This window comes from Eschrichtius robustus, chromosome 2, assembly GCF_028021215.1.
Source record: "Eschrichtius robustus isolate mEscRob2 chromosome 2, mEscRob2.pri, whole genome shotgun sequence".
Lineage (NCBI taxonomy): Eukaryota > Metazoa > Chordata > Mammalia > Artiodactyla > Eschrichtiidae > Eschrichtius > Eschrichtius robustus.
The window spans coordinates 110,921,817-110,938,637 of record NC_090825.1 but is presented as its reverse complement, the minus strand read 5'-3'; the positions used below and the strand labels follow the sequence as shown (position 1 = coordinate 110,938,637).

The window sequence follows — 16,821 nt, the reverse complement described above, 5'->3', positions numbered from 1 at the left end:
CATAAATCTCAGCAAGATCTTTTTTGACCTACCTCCTAGAGTAATGGAAATAAAGACAAAAATAACAAATGGGACCTAATTAAACTCAAAAGCTTTTGCACAGCAAAGGAAATCATATACAAAACGAAAAGACAAGCCATACAATGGGATAAAATGTTTGCAAACGATGGAACTGACAAGAGATTAATCTCCAAAATTTACAAACAGTTCCTGCAGCTCAATCCCAAAACAAACAAACAACCCAATCAAAAAAATGGGCAGAAGACCTAAATAGACATTCCTCCAAAGAAGACATACAGATATCCAGGAGGCACATGAAAAGATGCTTAACATCACTAATTATCAGAGAAATGCATATCAAAACTACAATGAGATATCACCTCACACTGATCAGAGTTGCCATCATCAAAAAGTCTACAAACAATAAATACTGGAGAGGGTGTGGAGAAAAGGGAACCCTCCTTCACTGTTGGTGGTAATGTAAATTGATATTACTACTATGGAGGTTCCTTAAAAAACTAAAAATAGAGATACCATACGATACAGTAATTCCACTCCTAGGCATATACCCTGAGAAAACCATAATTCAAAAAGATACATGCACCCCAGTGTTCATTGCAGCACTGTTTCCAATAGCCAAGACATGGAAACAAGCTAAATGGCTATCGACAGAGGAATGGATAAAGAAGATGTGGTACATACATACAATGGAATATTACTCAGACATTTAAAAGAATGAAATAATGCCATTTGCTGCAACATGGATGGACCTGGAGATTATCATACTAAGTAATTAAGTCAGACAGAAAAACACAAATATCATATGATATCATTTATATGTGGGATCTAAAAAAAATGATACAAATAAACTTATTTACAAAATAGAAACAGACTCACTGACTTAGAGAATGAACTTATGCTTACCAGGGTAGAAAGGGGAGGGGGTGGGATAAATTGGGAGTTTGGGATTGACATGTACACATTGCTCTATTTAAAATAGATAACCTAACACAACATTGTAAAGCAATTATACTCCAATAAAGATGTTTAAAATAAAATTTGGAAAAAAAATAAAACATAAAATAGATAACCAAGGACCTACTGTATAGCACAGGGAACACTGCTCAATACTCCGTAATAACCTAAATGGGAAAATAATTTGAAAAAGAATAGATACAAGTATATATATAACTGAATCACTTTGCTGTACACCTGAAACTAACACAACATTGCTACTCAACTATACTCCAATACAGCTTGGTGTGCCGCCACAATTTCTTGCACCTTCAGTCTCTGCGCCTTTTGCAGAGCTTCCCACAGCACTATGTTGGGATAGAGCATCCAGAGGTTCACAACCTCTGTGGTCCGTAGGAGCCACTATGAGGAGGGTCCAGGGAAGAATTTACCATTTTCAGTGGAAAAGAAGTAGCAGTTACTAGCTATTATGAGTTTGTACTTTGGGTCTGGATTTGCTGTGTCTTTCTTCAGAGTTAGACAGCAACTGCTTAAAAAATAATCCATGAGACAGATATGTAAAGCAGCATTTTAAGAGGGGCAGTCTCTTTGAAAAAAGGATCAAACTCTTGAACTTAGCATCCTAGATATGTTTGTAAATAAACTTATGGCATAAACCCTTAATGCTTCTTCTCTGAGATATGGAACATGCTAATTGAGCTTGTGCTTACTTTTTATTTGGGCAATATTCCATTATTAGTTTCTTAATTAAATATTACATGATTTAGCTTGTTTCTTGGTCTTAAATTCTGAATTTTAATTTTTGTTTGCTGGTTCAGGAATTTGTCAGTAATTCACTGTGAAAGAGAAATGCAAACTTTGTCCTGTAAGCTTTTTTAATTTAAGGGGAGAAAAAAGATACACTTTTAGTCTTTTTTTACTTTGAAGTAATAAATTCATTTTTCTCCATGAGTGACAATTAGTTAACCATTAGGAAAACCAGTAGTGTATGCAGATTTCAGTTCAAGAGCTTCATTTTATTCATCTAGACCTATACCTTAAAACTGAAATTTTTCACTTGATAAATGTGCTACTGACCAACATTAGTCTTATTTAGAACGAATGAAAGAATATTTGAAATGGAATGTAATCGCATATGAGACAATATAGGAAATATTCCCATTTTATTCTGCAGCTTTGACTAGTAGAAATGGGTTACGAGATGGCTCTGGTTAGTAATTGTATCCGTGAATCAAAATTATGAGTAGTGAAATGCTGCTTACCACTTAAAATGTAATGACTTAGTTCCTAGGGTTTTATATTAGGGCAGGGGAAAAGTAATTCGCTACTGAATATTTTAACCCCAGTTTGGTCCCTAGAATACCTATCTTTCTTTAGGCTCTTCAATAACCACCTGGCAACTACTTAAATATGGATGCAATTTAGTTTAAATGACTTTGTCCAACCATTCCATGTATTTGTGTGTTGTTTTCTGATTATCCATTGATAAGTCAGATGTTATTCTGTGATTGGAGAGTTTTTCTATATAACATTAAGAATTTCTACCTTTGGGAACAGTGGAAGCAAGAGTAAGAGTTTAGGGTTCACAAAATGATTTTGAATTCTTGGTTCGAATCTTTGCTCAAACACAAATGTAACATTCTGGATTTTCTTGAAGGTAATGGGAATAGAGCCTCCTTCCTATTTTTACATTAGCTGAGCTATATAAAAATATTTTAAGTGCTGGAAAAAAAGCTATACTCCAATATAAAATAAAAAATTTTTAACTGTTCTGGTCATATTAATACCTCACAATAGACTTTAGAGTGAAGAACAAGGTTAAAGAGAGTTATTACATGATAAAAGTTGCCATTCACCAGGCAGATAAAACAAATTATAAAACCATAGCCTCAAAGTATATAAAGCAAATTTGATAGTGTTACAAGGAGGAACCAAAAATCTACCATCGTGCCAGGAGATTTTAACATAGTTCTCTCAATAATTGTCTTGAGCAAATAAAAAGTGATAGGGATAGAATATTTGAACCACACAACAAATAAGCTTGATTGAGAGATGTATGTAGAACCTTGCAATTAGAGAAAACAAAATATTTTCAAACTCACACAAAACTACACAAAAAACCATGTACTAGGCACAATGCCACAAAAAAACTTTTTCAGTACCACATAATCAAAATCATAAAACATGTTCTCTAATCATAATTCAGTAAAACAGAAATCAATAACAGAAAAGATGACCAAAGAATCTCTGTACATTTGGAGACCTAAATGTGTAATTGTTAATAATTCGTAAGTCAAAGAAGAAATTATAATGGACATTAGAAACTATTACAAATTAAGTGATTAGAGATACATCTATATATATTATCTGATATCTATTAGAGATATATATCAGAACTTGTATGATGCACGTACAACCACAGATGGAGGGAAATATGTGCATTAGAAAAAAATGTCTATATTAGAAAAGAATAAAAAGTTTAGACAGCAGAGATCTGAGAATTCAGCTCAAGAAATTACAAAAAGAACAGCAGAATAAACCTGAAGAAAATTGAAAGCATAAAAAAGAGTAAGAGGAGACATTTTTAAAATAGAAAACAAATGACAACAAGGATTAATAAAACCAAAAGCTGATTCTTTGCAAAAACTAATAAAATAGCAAACCCACAGCAAGACTGATCAGGAAAGAGAGTATAAACAACATTAGGAACAAAAAAGAAGATATAGTTTTCACAGATTTAGCAGAGATGTTTTTAAACATAACGGATTACTACAAACAACTTTATGCAATCTATATGAAAACATAAATGAAATGGACCATTTCCTAGAAAAATGGTTTGCCAAAATGAACTCAAGAAGAAATGGAAAACTTGAATAAGCTTATAAAAGAAAGCAAATCAATAGTTAATCAACTCACAAAAACAAAACCAAATCACCAGGCCCAGACACTTTAAGAGGCATCTCTATCTTACACAAAATGTTTCAGAAAATAGAAAGAAGGAAAAGCTCCTCAATTCATTTTATGATGCTGGGAAATTCTTAAAACAAATGCCAGACAAGAACAGTAAAAGAAATGAAAATTATGGGCCGATCTCACTTACGAACAATGATAGAAAAATTCCAAATAAAACTCTAGCAAATCAGATTTTTAGAAGATAATACCTCATGACCAAGAAGAGCATATCCCAGTAATACAAGCATTGATAAATTCTAAGGTACTAGTGTAATTCATTACATTAACATATTAAGGAAGAAAAATCTGTGATCCCCTCAATAAGATACAGAAAAAGCACCTGATACAATTAAACACCCATTTATGATTTTAAAAAGAAAACCTCTTAACTAATTAGTAATAGAAGGGAACTCCCTTGGGAAATAAATTAGTTTTGAGAATTATCATTAGTAATGCCCAATGGGTACAATTACTGGCACTTGAAACCGAGTGGACAGGGGGACCTCCCAGAGCCTGCCTGGCAGCATTTCATCATTACTGCTGACCAGGAAATGCTGTGTGTGTAGTCATCTTTCCTTTTCTGAAGAGAAATTCATGTAGGGCTCCTTCCTGCACTTGCTTCACCACTGGTCATTTGCTTAGGCAAGGGGAGGGCCGGGACTTGTCTTATGAGTTCACAGCTCATCGGATGACATGAAACTATATCAGGACCTAAAGGAGAGCCTGCGCATCTCCCAGAGAGCTCCTGGTATTTGATCTAGAAGGAGCAACTAGATGTGCCCTGGCTTGTATCCCTTGGGGAGAGGGCACCATGTTACATGTATGACAAAGATTGAAATAGATCTTTTGTACATGGAAGGGCAGACTGCGGCAAAAACTACGTAGCTGTTCACAAACCTCATTCCTTCTTCCTTCCAGGCACACCGGTCAACTACAGAATCCAGCCTCCATCACAGTTACGTGTGGCCACATGACTGAGCTCTGGCCACTGGAAAGTAGGCATAAGTGGTGCACACCACTTCCAGGCCTGATCCATAAAATTCTCCTATGTATGACCCTTCCATGTTCCTTCTGCTTCCATGGTGGCCTTAGAAGCCACATTTTGGAGAGAACTTGGGTCCCTTGTGTGACCATTTAGATAACTGTCCACCCACCAGAAATACATGACATGAAAGTTAACTGAGCAAAAAATAAACTCACTTTTTCATGCAGACACTGAGATTTTGAGGTCTGTTACAGCATCTAATATTATCTTAACTAATAGAGGTAACTAAATCCCACATCATATTTTAGGTGACATGTGAAACTCATTCTCTTTAGAGTCAGCAACAAATCAAGAAGGTTCAATGTCTCATGGAGATTCCTTAAAAAACTAAAAATAGAGCCACCATATGATCCAGCAATGCCACTCCTGGGCATACATCTGGAAAAGATGAAAACCCTAATTTGAAAAGATACATGCACCCCAATGTTCATAGCAGCACTATTTACATCAGCCAAGACATGGAAGCAACCCAAGTGTCCATCGAATATATGACTGGTTTAAGAATATGTGGTACATATATACATATATATATATCACACACACAATGGAATATTACTCAGCCATAAAAAAGAATGAAACATTGCCATTTGCAGCAACATGGATGAACCTAGAGATTATCATACTAAGTGAAGCCAGAGAAAGACAAATATTATATGATAACACTTATATGTAGAATCTAAAAAATAATACAAATGAATCTATGTACATAACAGAAACAGACTCACAGACATAGAAAACAAAGTTATGGTTACCAAAGGGGAAGGGGGGGATAAATTAGGAGTATGGAATTAATAGATACAAACTACTATACATAAAATAGATAAGCAACATGGATTTACTATATAACATAAGGAACAATATTCAATATCTTACAATAAACTATAATGGATAATAATCTGACTATATATACATATTTATGTAACTGAATTGCTTTGCTGTACACCTGAAACTAACACAATGTTGTAACTTCAATAAAAGAAAACAAAGAATGTTCACTGTCTCCCCTCCTTTCAGTATGGTGCCAGAGACTCCAGCAAGTATAGGTAATAAGATGGATGGACAGGAGGGACTGAGAGATAGATATGGGTGGGTGGGTTGATGGCAGACATACATAAGATTGAAACGGAAAAACAAAAAAGTTTTTATTTATGGTGTATATAAATATGTGGGAAATCAAAGAGTTTCTAAAGACATACTATTAAGAACAAATAAAAGAGTTTGGCGGGCTTCCCTGGTGGTGCAGTGGTTGAGAATCTGCCTGCCAATGCAGGGACACAGGTTCGAGCCCTGGTCTGGGAAGATCCCACATGCCATGGAGCAACTAGGCCCGTGAGCCACAACTACTGAGCCTGCACGTCTGGAGCCTGTGCTCCACAACAAGGTAGGCCACGATAGTGAGAGGCCCGCGCACCACAATGAAGAGTGGCCCCCGCTTGCCGCAACTAGAGAAAGCCCTCACACAGAAACGAAGACCCAACACAGCCAAAAATAAATATAAAAATAAATTAAAAAAAAAAGAAAAGAAAAAAAGAGTTTGGCAACTTTGACAAGAGATACAGAAAAGTCACTTGTGACTTTATACAAACAATTTGAAAATGTCATTTTTAAATGATGCATAATATATAATGGCACAAAAAATACAAGGTACCAAAGGATAAGTCTAACCAAAGTATATGCAAGTGTTTTTTTTGTTGTTGTTGTTTTTTAATTCTTTTTTATTTTATTTATTTATTTTTGGCTGTGTTGGGTCTTCGTTTCTGTGCGAGGGCTTTCTCCAGTTGCGGCAAGCGGGGGCCACTCATCATCGCGGTTATGCAAGTGTTTTATAGAGAAAATTATATGTTTATAAACAGTTAAAAGACTGATACAAATGATGATATATGTTCATGACTGGGAAGGCCCAATATCCTAAAGGTAGACGTTCTCCCCCAAGTTAACTATAAATTTTATGTACTTCCAATCAAATCTAATCAAATTCAAATAAGACCAAGAATAGCCAAGACAATCTAGGGGGTAGGGAATGGTAGATAAGATTTCTTACAAAGCTATAACCATTAAAATATAGTCGTATTGATGCAGGAATGAGTAAATACACCAACGGAACTGAGTAGAAAGGTCAGAAACAGATTAGATAGATAGATAGATAGATAGATAGATAGATAGACAGACAGACAGACAGACAGACAGACAGACAGAAAGATAGATGAGCCAGATACACAGCACAAGAAGCAGCATTTTTAAAAATCAGGGAGAAAATATATGCAATTCAATCATTGGTTCTAAGACAATTAACTATCCATATTGAGATAAGATAAATTTAGAGCAAAACTATAAAACCTTTAGAAGAAAACATAAAATATCTGGACAAATTTCCAAGATATACAAACAGCTCATACAACTCAACAACAAAAACAGAAACAACCCAATTGAAAAACGGGCAGAACACCTAAATAGACATTTCTCCAAAGAGGAAATACAGATGGCCAATAGGCACATGAAAAGACGCTCAACGTCGCTAAGAGAAATGCAAATCAAAACTACAGTAAGGTACTACCTCACACCAGTCAGAATGGCCATCATTTTAAAAAATCTACAAATAACAAACGCTAGAGAGGGTGGAGAAAAGGGAACCCCCCTACACTGTTAGTGGGAACGTAAATTGGTGCAGCCACTATGGAAAACAGCATGGAGGTTCCTCAAAAAACTAAAAATAGAGTTGCCATATGATCCAGCAATCCCACTCCTGGGCATATATCCAGACAAAACTCTAACTCAAAAAGATACGTAAACCCCTACGTTCATAGCAGCGCTATTCACAATAGCCAAGACATGGAAACGACCTAAATGTCCATCGACAGATGAATGGATAAAGAAGATGTGTTACATATAGACAATGGAATACTACTCAGCCATAAAGAAGAATGAAATAATGCCATTTGCAGCAACATGGACGGACCTAGAGATTATCATACTAAGTGAAGTAAGTCAGAAAGAGAAAGATAAGTACCATATGATATCATTTATGTGAAGAATCTAAAATACAACACAAATGAACATATCTATGAAACAGAAATGGACTCACAGACATAGAGAACAGACTTGTGGTTGCCAAGGGGGAGGGGGGCAGGGGAGGGATGGATTGGGAGTTTGAGATGAGCAGATGCAAACTATTATATATAGGATGGATAAACACACATATCACAGAAGTGAAACCTGATGGGCAACAATAAAATGAAAGGTTACTCAGTTTCATTAATAACTAGGAAAATGCTCTTTAAATTTACATTGCAGTACAATTTCACCCTCATAATAGTGGCAGTAATTAACAAGTCCAATAGCACCCAGTTCTGATGAGTTCCTGGGGAAACAGGGTCTTTATACACTTTTAGAGGAAGTACAAATTGGCACCACCACTCTGGAGAGCAATTTGGCAAAATCTAATTAAGCTAAAGATGTGTATATCCTGTAATCCAGCAGTTACATTTCTAAGTATATACCCTAGAGAGTCTAGCACATATGCACAAAGTAACATTTAAAGAATGTTCACAGTACCCACTGTTTGTAATAAAGAAAAATTGGAAACAATCTAAATGACCATTGGCAAAAAAAAAAGATAAAAAATTGTGGTCTAGGACTTCCCTGGTGGCACAGTGGTTAAGAATCCGCCTGCCAATGCAGGGGACACAGGTTCGAGCCCTGGTCCAGGAAGATCTCACATGCCGCAGAGCAACTAAGCCCGTGCACCACAACTACTGAGACTGCACTCTAGAGCCCGCGAGCCACAACTACTGAGCTCACGTGCCACAACTACTGAAGCCCGCGTGCCTAGAGACTCTGCTCTACAACAAGAGAAGCCACCACAGTGAGCAGCCTGCGTGCCACAATGAAGAGTAGTCCCCGCTCACTGCAACTAGAGAAAGCCTGCGCACAGCAACAAAGACGCAACACAGCCCAAAATAAAAATAAACAAATATATTTTTTTAAAAATCATTGTCTAATCACAGAAAGGAAATGTTAAATGAATGAATTAGAGCTACATGTATTAACATGGATAAATCTCAAAAACATAAGGTGGAGTTTAAAAATCAACTTACTTAAAGATGTGTACAATATGATGTCATTTATATAAAGTTTTTAAAACATTGAAAATATACTATACATTGCCTATTGTTACATTCACATGTAATGATCGTACAAAAACATAATAGAGACAACCAAAAGAATCCCTATCAGGGGTTAGCTCAGGAGTGGGAGTGAAGAGAATAGGATAAGGGAAGGGCATGTAAGAGACTTTAACTGTATCTGTAATATCCTATTATTTTTTAATCTAAAGAAAATATGGCAGGATACTGACATGTGACAGAGCAGATGGTGGATAATAGGTGGGCACATCAGAGTTTGCTATACACTTCCCTATATAATGAACACATTTTTAAAGTTAGACCCAGACTGTAAATAATTTAAGAATCTTGAAAGAATTGCAACATTTCTCCTTTACTCTATGTCCTATTTTTTTAAATTAATTCATTGCTATACTTATTATTTAAAGTGTAAATATACAAGTATACAATGTAAACTGTAATAATCTATTCTTAATATAAATATGGCTCTGGATGGTGGGTATAATTTTCTGATTTTTTTAATAAACAAAAATTCATTTCAAAATTCCAAAAAGGAAAGAAAAGAGAAAAAAACAATAAAGTGTCACTTTCAAGATGGTAAGCTAAATCAACGCCACAGTCTTCTCCTTTGGCAACAAATCCATAAAAGTGTTGGCAAAATCGTTAATAATAAATATATACTGTACTTATGTTTAAAACAAGAAAGGAAACTCTAGTTGATCACAAAATGTGAGGAATCCATGAAAGGCAAAAAAGAGAGAGAAAGCTGAAAACTGCAAAGGGATGCCACTGGCCAGGATACAGAACAAAAACGATTCACTTAGCAAAAAAAAGAAGAAGAAGAAGGAAAAGAAAGAGTGGGGAAAAAAAAAGTTTCGCGCTCATGGTGGAAACTCAGGGCCAGAGAAGGCCTGGGTCCATGGTGACTAACAGAGACCTGGTAACACGAACGCAGATGTAACCCTGCTCATTCCCACCACCACCCGCAATGTGCCAAGCATCATCATGAAGGTGTCTGCCTCCAGGGAGGAGCAGTGGTTGTGGATGCTTAGGTAAGAGAGATAGGTACTATCCCAAATAGAAGGGAACAATGCTAGTGGAAAGGGGGACAAGGCTCACTCATGCCCAGAAGATCAGCCCCCAAGATGTCCTTCTCAGGAAAGCAGCAATAGTGGTTCCCACCCATCCTGACAAACGCACTGTGCACAGAACAGGCAGACACTAAGGGTCGCTCAGCTAAAGATAAGTGCACAGTGATGGATCACCAAACACCAACAACCTGAGAGAGGGAAACTTGGCAAACAGGACAGCTAAGTCCAAGGAAGTAGAGTTAGGAGAGCAATTAGGACAGGATTTTTTGTCATAAGAATATTATATTTACATACTTAGAAAAATATGAGGATAACACATCCATTAAATAAAAAGAATAGGCTATGAAAAATCACCACTCTTAATAAAAATTAAACTTATGAGATTTAAAAAATTCAATAAAAGGGCTGAGTTTCAGGATGGATACATCTAAAGAAGGAATCAGAGGCCAGAAACGCTTTTAGAACAGGGCACCAAGAAATAGAAAGATAGAAACTACATAAGAAAATTAGTGAGGGGAAAGTAGAGGGAAGAAAAACAAACATTAAACATGGCCCACAACTAAAGACGTATCAATATCAATATATGCATCTGCAGGAAGAAAGGATCCAGTGAGTGCTAAAATAAATCTCACACACACCTACCAGATATGAAAACTCGACATAAAGCCTCTATGATTAAAACAGCATGATACTATGCATGACTAGACACACAGGCCAATGCAACCAAGGAGAAAATCCAGAAATATGAAAATTTAGTTTACAATAATGCACTATCTCAAATCAGCAGGGAAAAGATGGGCTTTAAGGAAAAATTAGCGTTAGTACACTAGATTGTCATAGAGAAGATAAAACTTGATCAGTTCCTTACACTAAACCCCAGGATAAATTCCAAACAAATCAGAGTTCTAGAAGTTAAAAATGAAACCATACAAGTATTAGAAAAAAAAATGGGTGAATATCCAGCATGATTGGAAAAAGTGGAGAAAACTTTCCTTACTATGTTTCAAAATCCAGAAGCAATTAAAAACAAAAACATAAATTTGACTACAAGAAAGTCAAACTTTTATACGACAAAAAATCAATAGCTCCTGTATACTAACACTAACCAATTATAATATATAGTATATAGTATATATATTATACTATATATAATATATAGTAGAAAAAGAAAGATATCAGGAGCTTCCCTGGTGGAGAATCCACCTGCCAAGGCAGGGGACATGGGTTTGAGCCCTGGTCCAGGAAGATCCCACATGCCGCGGAGCAACTAAGCCCGTGCACTGCAACTACTGAGCCTGTGCTCTAGAGCCCGTGAGCCACAACTACTGAGCCCACGTGCTGCAACTACTGAAGCCCGCGCTCCTAGAGCCCATGCTCTGAAACAAGAGAAGACACCGCAGTGAGAAGCCCGCGCACCGCAATGAAGAGTAGCCCCTGCTCACTGGAACTAGAGAAAAGCCCACGCACAGCAATGGAGACCCAGTGCAGCCAAAAATAAATTAATTAATTAATTAAACAAAACAAAACAAAAAAAAGAAAGATATCAGTACCATAATGTATCTTGGAATATACCTAATAACAAATGTGCAAGCAATAGTACAACTATAAGACTTAATTAAAGGATAATTAAAACATGACCTAACTGGAGAGGTAAACCATTTTCAAGACTGGGAAGATTTATAATAAACTTATCAATTCTCTCCCCAATAATCTATAAATCCAATGCAATCACAATTCTAATACCAACAAGATTTTTCAAGGAATTGCATAAGGTATTCTGACATGCATATGAGGGTGGGGAGGGGGAACTGGATGAGGGCAGTCAAAAGGAACAAACTTCCAGTTATAAGATAAATAAGTACTAGGAATGTAACATACAACAGGATAAATATAATTGACACTGCTGTATGTTACACATGAAAGTTGTTAAGAGAGCAAATCCTGAGAGTTATCACAATGAAAACTTTTTTTCTATTCTTTAATGTTGTATCAATATGAGATGATGAATGTGCACTAAACTTACTGTGATAATCAAATTAATTAATTAAATGCTTATGAAAATGTAAATATAAAAATGGTACAGTTACTTTGGAAGACCGTTTGGCTGTTTCTTATGAAACTAAACATACTCCTACCCATGTAATCCAGCAATTGTACTCCTTGATATCCACCCTTAGGAGTTGACAACTTATGCCCACATAAAAACTTGCTCACAAATGTTTACAGCACCTTTATTCATAATTTCTAAAACTGAAAGCAGCTAAGATGTTCTCCAGTAGGTGAATGGATAAACTGTGGTACATCCAGACAACGGAATATTATTCAGCACTAAAAAGAAATGAGCTATCCAGCCATGAAAAGATATGGAGGAACCTTAAATGCATATTACCAAGTGAAAGAAGCCAATATGAAAAGGCTACATACTGTATGATTCCAACCATATGACATTTTGAAAAGGCAAAACTATGAAGACAATAAAATATCAGTGGTTGCCAGGGTTAGGAGGAGGGAGGGATGAATAGGTAGAGCACAGAGGATTTTTAGGGGAGTGAAAATATTCTGTATGATAACCTAAGGATGGATACATGTCATTATACGTTTGTGCAAACCAATAGAATGTCAACGCCAAGCATGAACCCTAATGTAACCTATTGGACTTTGGGTAACATGTCAACATAGGCTCATCAATTGTAACGAATGTACCACTCTAGTGAGGGATGTTGATAACAGGGGAGGCTGTGTATGTGTGGGAGCAGGAAGTATGTGGGAAATCTCTATACTTTTCCCTCAATTTTGCTAAGAAGCATAAACTGCTCTAAAAATTTTGTCTTAATAGAAAAATAAATTAATTTTTTAAAATATACATACACAAATGTAGTAAAAACAAGTTTGAAAAAGAAGAGTGGAGCTTGCCCTACCGAACATCAAAACATATTATAAAACTATAGAAATTAATATTGTTTGTATTAGTGTAAGGATAAGCAAATAGACCAGAAGAATGTAATTGAGAGCTCAGAAATGGATTCATGTGTATATAGAGGCATTACAAATCAGTGGGAGGAAACTGGACCTTTTAATAATGTTATTGAGGCAATTGATTCTCCATTTGGGGAAAAAATAATTATGTCTCTACATACTATTCTCTAAAGTAAATTCTAGGGAGGCATAAATTAGGAGTATGGGATTAGCAGATACACACTACTATATATAAAATAGATAAACAAGGATTTACTGTACAGCACAGGCAACTATATTCAATATCTTGTAATAAACTATAATGGAAAATAATTTGAAAAAGAATATATATAAAATCACTTTGCTGTACCCTTGAAACTAGCGCAATATTGTAAATCAACTATACTTCAATTTAAAAAAAGGAAATTCAAGATAGAGAGATCTAAACTTCCCCGAAAAAGTCAAAGCTTTATAAGAAAATGGGAACTTAGAAAGTTCTTTGAAACAAATAATGAACAGATATGAATATAAATTAAAAATTTTAAATTTGACTAAATAAAAATGTAAAAGTATAAAAGGTAAAAACAAAATAAACAACATGAAAAGTCATGCTGTATACTGAAAAGTACATTTATCACACACCTAACAAAGTATCCAGCATATATAAAGACTCCCAGGAAAAAGGTAACCCAATAGAGAAATGGATAGATGGGCATTCATCTATGCCCTTTTTTTTTTTCCCCCATCTATGCCCTTTTATAGTGCCTGCTCATACTGACTCTGGGCTTAACAATATGACTTGCTTTGGCTAATGGGGTAATAAAAAACTTGACATAAGCAAAAGCTTAAGGTTTTGCCTTACAGACCCTCTCTGCTGAACCCAGGAATCTTAAGAACATTGCCTGACAAGACCAGAGTAACAGTGATTAGACGTAGAAAAGATGAAGCTCTTTAAAAATTATGGGTATAGCTTTTAGAAAATGGAGTTGAATAGAATCAGATACAAAGAAAATCCATAAAGTTTTTGAGGATATTGTATAAGTGCCTCCAGATTGGGCTGAAACTGTTCAAAATGTAAAAAGGCCTCTGGACAGGAAAAATGCTGAGAAATTGTCCAAAGGGCATGTTTTCTCTTCAGGAGTGGCCAAAGGAGGGCAATGGAAAATTAATGACACCTCAGAGGGTGATGTCAAGGGCCTTGGAATATAATGGACTAGAAAGCCACTCCTGGTAAGCAGAATTAGGTGCCATTCAAAGGACATTCACCATCCGGGAATTCCCTGGTGGTCCAGTGGTTAAGATTTGGCACTTTCACTGCTGTGGGCCCAGGTTCAATCCCTGGTGAGGGAACTAAGATCCCACAAGCCTCAAGGAGCAGCCAAAAAAGGACATTCGCCATCCCTGAAGTAGGAGGTACCTGGAATGAAGTCCTGCCAAAAATAGGGGAACCTGGCACTATTTTTCCACCTTGATTTTAGAATTGCTTTGAACAGTGATTCAATATGCCCTCCCCATTCTTTCCCTTTAAATGGGAGTGTCTGTTGCAGGTGTCCTGTCCTTGTCTCACCATTGTATTTGGGGGCAGAGAGCAGTAACTTGTCTTTTTAGTTCACAGGTCCCCAGATAAAGAGAAGTTGCATCCAGGGAGCCATATGCAGATCTGATGTTGATCATGAGGTCCTAGACTCCAAGCATAATGACATGATTGGAAAGTTTTTGGGGGATCCTGGAATGGGGGTGAGCATACTTTGCATATGGGAGGGATGTGATTAATCATGGCCAAAGGGTAGACTATGGTAGACTGACTGCTTCAATGGCCCCATTGTTTCATACCTCCCTGTATCTATGATTTTTAGCTGTGACCTCACAATGTCTCTGGACCTAACCACGTAATTTGCTTTAGCCAGTAGAATAGTAGCAAATGGGACACAAGCAAAGTCTTCAAAAAGTGCTTACATGTTTCCATTTCCTTTCTTGGAATCATAATGAGAACATTTCCAGAATGCCCTAATGGAAGGATAAGTGGGGAAAAGGAAAGTCATTCCACTCCAGACCATCCAGGACAACCAGACCACAGTCATCCAGCCAGCTTATAGCTAGGTCAGCCCCAATCAGTTGAACTACCCAGGCAACCTAGAGACTCATGGTGGCTGTTTTAAACTACTAAGGTTTGGGTTGATATGTTAAGGAATAGGGTGGTATTCAAAGGTAACTTTAGCCTTACTCATAATTTTCCTTTTAAAAAAAGATGATGAAGAATAAGACACAGATTATTTGTGTGATTAAACATTGATTTTTTAAAGTGGCAAAGGCTACAAACAATTAATTCTTAAAAGAGTAAATACAAATCCAAAAACCTATGAAAATACACTCAGTCTCAGACAAATGCAGCTTAAAAGAGTGGGATCTACTTTTGCTCATCCACTTGGCAAAAAATAACAAGTTTAATAAGATTAAATATTTACAAAGGTATGGGGGAAATGAGCACACGAGAAAGAGCTGGTGGAAGTACAAACTAGTATAGCCACTTTGTCCATGTCTGAATATTCTAAGGTCATAAATTTTAATTCTTAGTATCCATTTAGAACCAAAAAGCACCAAAAAATATTATGCCTCCCTACCACTCCTCCCATCAGAGTAATAAGTAACTCTCAAAACAAAAAACAATATACATGAAGAGACATTTCACTGAAAAGGATTATACAGATGGCAAACTAGCACATGAAAAGATGTTCAACATCATTAGCCATGAGAGAAATGCAAATGAAGACCACAATGAGCTATCACTACACCTATTAGAACAGTAACATAGTAGTGACATTGCCAAATGCTGACATGGATGAAAAGAAATTATATCTCACATACATTGCTGGTGGGAATATGGAATGGTACAGCTATAGCAAAATGTACAGGTACATCACAATCTCCCAAGACTGAACCAGGAAGAAATAGAAGATATGAACAGACCAACTACAAGTACTGAAATTGAACGTGTGATTAAAAAACCCTCAACAAGCAAAAGCCCAGGACCAGAGCCTTCACAGGTGAATTCTACCAAACATTTAGAGAATAGTTAACACCTAACCTTCTGAAACTATTCCAAAAAACTTCAGAGGAAGGAACACTCCCAAACTCATTCTATGAGGCCATCATCACCCTGATACCAAAACCAGACAAAGATACCACACACACACAAAAAAAAAATTACAGGCCAATATCACTGATGAACATAGACACAAAAATCCTCAACAAAATTCTAGTAAACCAAATCCAACAATACTAAAGAGGATCATACACCATGATCAAGTGAGATTTATCCAGGGAGGCAAGGATTTTCCAATGTCCATGAATCAATCAGTGTGATACACCACATTACCAAATTGAAGAATAGGCACAGGCTGAGACCACAGCCTGCATGCTCCAGGCAAGTCACAGCTCATGTTGGCAGGAGTACTTGGAATGACTCTGTTTCAGAGGGGACAAAGACTACCTGGGTTTGGGGTGATCATTTTACACCTTTTTGGGAAAAGTGACTGAAGACCCATCTTATGGACTGGAATTACAGCCTCTCCAAGTGGAAGTAGCTCATCCATTCCAGTGACCTCATTTTACAGTTCTCTCATAGGACCCCTAGAGCTGATTGATGTGGATGAGTTTTCTGCAATCGAGATGCTCACTGACA

General features: G+C 36.5%; 1 pseudogene; it reads left to right on the top strand.

Annotated features, from left to right (window-relative positions):
- Window positions 1–1,324: 1,324 nt before the first annotated feature.
- LOC137758151 (cytochrome c oxidase subunit 7C, mitochondrial pseudogene) lies at window positions 1,325–1,516 on the top strand (annotated as a pseudogene).
- The last annotated feature ends 15,305 nt before the right edge of the window (window positions 1,517–16,821 follow it).